The following is a 6,000-nucleotide window of genomic DNA, read 5'->3' as shown; positions in this document are numbered from 1 at the left end:
ATGGAGAACATTTTAGAAAAGGATATATGATAGCCTAGATATTTACAGGGCTTATGACTTATCATTGTCTGGTTTAAGTGGCCACTTTACACACTGTTTAGTATTCATCATTTTTCGTATTTTTCGACATTCATACATACTTCTTCCATTCTTCCGTCTGCTGATTTTTGTGAAGTTAAAGAGCTGAAACCTTTATTTTTAAGAAATACAGATGTTCAAACATAGTCAAAATGGTAAATGTTACACAGTGTGTAAAGTGGCCACTTAAACCAGCCAATAACAAGTCAGAAGCTCTGTAAATATCCAGACCTCCATATTTCCATATCTGTAAGAATATCGTGATTTTAGAAATGCTTTAAAAAAACCTCTTCTTTTGTCCACTGTACGTTCGAATGTTTAATAAGCCTATGTGTTAGTGCCTGTCGGTGAACCAAATGCCCATACATTATTTTATTTTGTAAGCTCGCACATTTTTTAAAGGAATAACCAGCTAAGCCTCTTTTTTAGAGGCTTGTCAGCTTGTGGGAAATAAAAAAAAATATATATCGAAGGAAGTTATGAAAAATATACCACAATACCCCGACCAATTGAGGTAAAATCTTTCTTGGATTTATTTCTTGCAACTGGCGGGAATCGAACCCGCGACGCTAGTTTCACAGTTAGCTCTCTTACCAACTGCGCCACGGCGCCTGTCGAATAATTTATTTGAAAACTTTCCTTACGCACACATTAGCAAAGCTTATTTAAGATTTGAATGGAATGTACGCATGTAAAATATCTAAAGAGAAAGTAGGAACTGATATTGCGAGGAAAGATATATTTTAGAAATTCCAAAATCTTGTGAATTTTTTTATCTGCGAAACACAGAAACTCCAACAATAGAATTTACCTCAACCGGTCACAAAACCGAGGCAATGGACACCTCCATTATACAAACCTTTGTAATTCTGTAAGAAAGGTTATCCTCGCAATAAATTGTGAAGATGTCAGTCAGAAACAATAATCACCGTCGTTTCTCGGAGAAGAGGAGAAAAATCTAATAATTTATTTCCTTTAATACAAAAGGCTTCTGCTTGGTTCGTCTACCCTTTGGCCATTTTTTTCTCGCAGAAAAGTTTAAACTGTAGGTGGGTATTCTTAGTTCGGTACGGTGCCTGTTCCAGGCTCTGTACTCTGCGCGGAGTCCCAAGTTTTGACTTCCCTTTGCTTTATCATTTATATTTATGTGTGTCAGGCGAACAAAGCCTCCTTTTGTTGAAATGACCGGTCGCCAGAGCAGGATCGCTCGTTTTTTTCGTAATATTCGTGCTGAATTTACCTGGTAACCAAAATCGTCTTGATTTAAAAGATGTAAGAGTTCATTTGATAAACTGTAAAATTTGAGAAATTAAATTAAATGACCTATTTCAACTGTACGTACGGATAGTCGTTGAGTTACGAATACAGTCGGTTCGTAAGTAAGTCTGTTCATAAGTCCGGCTTGTGAAATCCTATGGTTTGTTAGTTTCTTGAGATCGTCATTATTTTGAATGTTCTTGTTTTTATAATTTTATCTGTTCTACTTGTAAACATAAAAAACGGACTCATGAACAGGTAATTAATTTTACAGGTGAACAAAAAGTAGACTAAAAACCTCATTACTTTGTAGGACACGGGCTTCATATATTTAATTTTTAAAAAATTCAATCATTGTCAAACATATGTTTTAATACAATCACTGAAAAAAACTAATAAAAATGTCTACTTTACTATTTTTTTTAACTCATTCTTTGAACAAACAAAAACAAGCTCAATCCTTTTTTTAATTATTTGTTTGGAAGTTCAACAAGAATGCATAAAATACATACATTTTTAAAGTAAGCATTACTAACGTTCTTTATTTATATTTTCAATTATAGAACTCCATCATCTTTCATAAATTATATAAAATAAGTGTGTAAAATCAATTTAAGTAAATGATAAAGATTAAGTTTAGTGAAAGATAAGAATAAAGATTGAGTTAAAGAAATAAAATTGAGTTAAACATACGAAACTAAATTTTTATTTTTTTTTAAGAAAAGAAAAGAGAAAATAGAAAATATGAAAATATGACGGTACAAATTTGTTCTGGGCCCCGATACAATGGAAAGCTAACATTTATCTTTATTATTTAACGATCGGGTTGTGGTCCTGTGGCTAGTGTCTCGGACTCACGGACCAAAGGTCTGTGGTTCGAATCCCACTATACCCCAACTTGATTCCATTTTCTAATAGTGAGTTATTTACAACTCGTTGAAAATGGCCCTCAAAATTAAATATTTGGGTAAATCATAAGAACGCAAATATTTCTTTTTTTAATAAAAAAAAAAAAAAAAAAAATCTTTAATTTTATCTACAAAGTAAAATTAAGTTTTCCGTATGAAAAACAGAATATCCATACAGTTTATTTTCTAAACATGTTTAATTATAGGTTACCGAAGAAAATATTTTAAATATTCATGCAAATATGCTCATTTTCGTACACAAATATCGGTTTTTCTTTATAGACAATCGAATATAACTGTTAACTTTCCATTACAATCGGGGCCCTGGTGTAAAATAACTCTTATATGAGAATGCACTTTATTTATTTATTTATTTAAATCTTAAAGTAGGGCACACATATCATACATATTGTTATGTGTGTTCTAATAATAACATTACAAATATATTTAATTTATAACTTGATGTAACTAATCCTTGTGTTCATCACTGTCAGTACATATTTTGTCATTTTTTGGTAGTTTTGGCCATTTTGAAGAAATCGGTGGCTTTATACTGTAACTAATTCGTTTCGTAAATGAATTCGTATCGTATAAGAGAGAATGATAGCGAAATATGATTTTGAATGCGTTAGAGTGAGATGGTTTCATGACGACGAATCAACTTACGAAACGAAATTGTGACAGAATAAGCCTGCAGTTTTGCGTAGAGCTGTCACCCAATTGGTTGTGTGAAATTACTACTCCTTTACAATCCTCAACATTTTAATAATGATAGCAATTCACATTTTTTTGCGGTTTGATTAAAATGGGGATCCCCCATATATTTTTTTAAAATACGTCGTATTGGAAAAATAACAACCTTTTATATTGCAATTTCCTGACGCGACGGGATAAATTTGTACCATAATTTTTTTTCGCATTTATGTCAAACTCAGAATTTAAAAAAATCAAGCTATAAATAACATAACTTAAAAATAAAAAGTTCAAAAACTCTACTAAATCTATGTTTAAGAATGATAGGGTTAGTGCAGCAATAGTCCCATTATTGGCTGTTTTTTTTCAGCTCTGACCCCATATTTTTTCCGAGTATGACGTCTCAAGCTCTCTTCCGCTACTTCTCGGACAGTTCTGCCAATTGGTCCGTTGACGGTTAGTAAACCGGAAATATTCGACAGCTCTTTTGTCATTGGTTGATTCATAAAAAACTAGTGGCGTCAAAAGCAGTTAGCTTTTATTAAAACATTTTTTATTATTTTTTTCGTACATTTTCAAACTAGCCGTACAATTTAATGCTCCAATTTTTATCGCGCGTAGGAAAACATTTTTTGTATCCAATTTCCCGTAGGCGTGAAGTTCCTCATTGAGTTCCACAGTGGAGTTTTATTAAAAATGTGCAAAATTCTAAAAATGCTACTTTCCATTTCCACCCTGGGAAATGAATCCTTTACACGTCGATAATCTATCCTTAACATGTTGCGTCTGTCGGAATAAAAAATCTTTTGTCGTGATGCCTTTTCGCAAAAGTTATATGCCCTATCTCTTTATTATTTCAAGTAACAAATAGTGCGTGCAACCCATTAGTAATTTAGTGCCAGCACCATTTACGATTTACAGAAGCTTCTTGTTCTTTTGTCCTGATAAAACTTTTGGACTATTGTCCGGTGCATTATACAAATTCTTTCTGATTTTTATAGTCATTTTTATCTGACAAAAAGACATATGTTAGCGTCTTTGACGTCTTTGATTGTGTAGGTACGTCTTACTTATCACATTTTCCTTTGCATAAAACTACATACATTAAAGCAATATATAAATGTACTACACACGCAAAAAACAATCTCATAATCACAACATGTGGTAAGTAAATACCTAGATTCATTATTGAATAAGGTGAATCGCGGTAAGTGCGGCATATAAATTGAAGAGATGAATTTAAAATTATATTAATAATTAATTTACCAAAATTTTTAACAAAAGTTATAATCTATCGACTTCAAATCTTTTAAATTTTGTTCTTGTTTTTATTTTTTTTAACAGTTTTGTTAAAATATTGAGAAATCAGTAAAATAACGAAAATTGAGCGTATGGACACACTTACTCTTGTTTTACGGTAAGTGTAACTTATATAAAATTTCTTTAGTATTATAGACTACATAAATGTGAAAAATGATTTATATCAAAGATGAAGCGCTCTTGAAAATTCGTTTGTTTTTCTTCTGAAATAAGGCTCAATTTTAAATAAAATACTGTAATTTATTTTCTAGGGCTTTGCTAGCAAAACTAGCACTAATGAAGCATTTTGCGACCTACAGAAATGACACCTATTGACGAAGTTATTAAAGTGACCTTGTGTTATTTATAACTACGTGGCGTTTAAAAAAAAAAGAAACTTAGGTAGATTAGTTACACTTACCCTGATTGATTCACCTTACTAGATATTTTTAAACTGATATGAAACTGTTGAGAATATGGAAGAGCAGACATTTTAAAAATAAAGAGATTTTGCTGATTTTTTTTTTGTTTGTAGATATAATTATTATTAATATTACTATGGATAACTTATATGGCCCCATTTTTGTTTACCAAGTAATTCTATAAATTAATTAATTTAATTTTACCTTTTTAAATTTATAATTTAAGTAAAACAATTTGCTTTGTTATCACATGCTACGTATTTATTCAAATGATTTAGAAAACAAGTATAATTAAGGATAATTTTTCCCGAGCGATTACGAAGATACACTACTGACGCTCTATTTTTAAGTTTTTGGTAGGTACATCGATATGTACCAAGAGGACACGTACCCCATGGTACATATATCTACGCACTAAAATGACAAACCGTCATTATATCGTCATAGTTTGTTTAAATAAACCGTAAATACGGACGTATTCAGTCCATTCAACAAGGGTAAATACATTTTTTTATCGACAAGAACTAGATTCAAACCCCTTCATCTCTATTGTATTATGTTAACATTTCTTTATAATATATACAGTTACAAAATATATAAAATACAACTAAAGAAAATTAAAGCTAGGACAAGATAATTTAATAATATTTTCTACCTCAAGACAAGATCTGGTCTATCTTAATTATTATTTCAATCTAGAAATACTTACACCAAAAAAGTCCAGATCTTGTCTCGAGTTAAGCTAGGGTTTCCTAGGACAGCGGTGCCGTATCTTAACGGCCGTAGTGAACGGTGATGCGGTGGACAGCCGTCGTAGTGGTGACTAGAGAGTGGTTTTATTTTTTAACGGTGTTATCAACACCATTTTTATAGGAAACCACTCTCTAGTCACCGTTACGACGGCTGTCAACCGCATTAATGTTCACTACGGCCGTTAAAATACGGGCACCGCTGTCCTAGGAAACCCGAGCTTTAACGATGCAACACAATCAAGACATTGGTGCATGCAAGCCACAGTTTGTGCTGTGCTGCTCAAGGAACAGCACATAATTACTCGTATTTCGCAATCGGCGGGTCGGAATATCAAATGCCATTTGTTCCAGTAACAATGGTACATCAATAAAGCCATTTAGTAAATTAAACGTGAATATGGAGTCATGTTATTTTTACGTTTTTGTAGACTTGATATTTTTAACATTGACTCCATTTCTCCGTAAGTGTAGTCTCCCCTCTCGGGGCCAATTATCAATGGTACAGCAGACAATGTTGCACCGATTTAATATGATTTATCCGGTCTACACAGCTGGAGATAAATTCTTCCGAGCGATTACGAAGATGCACCA

Source organism: Micrasema longulum, unplaced genomic scaffold, assembly GCF_059751315.1.
Source record: "Micrasema longulum isolate JH-2025_06_02 unplaced genomic scaffold, ASM5975131v1 h1tg000967l, whole genome shotgun sequence".
Classification (NCBI taxonomy): domain Eukaryota; kingdom Metazoa; phylum Arthropoda; class Insecta; order Trichoptera; family Brachycentridae; genus Micrasema; species Micrasema longulum.
The sequence above is the reverse complement of the archived record's forward strand: the minus strand, read 5'-3'. Positions refer to the sequence as shown.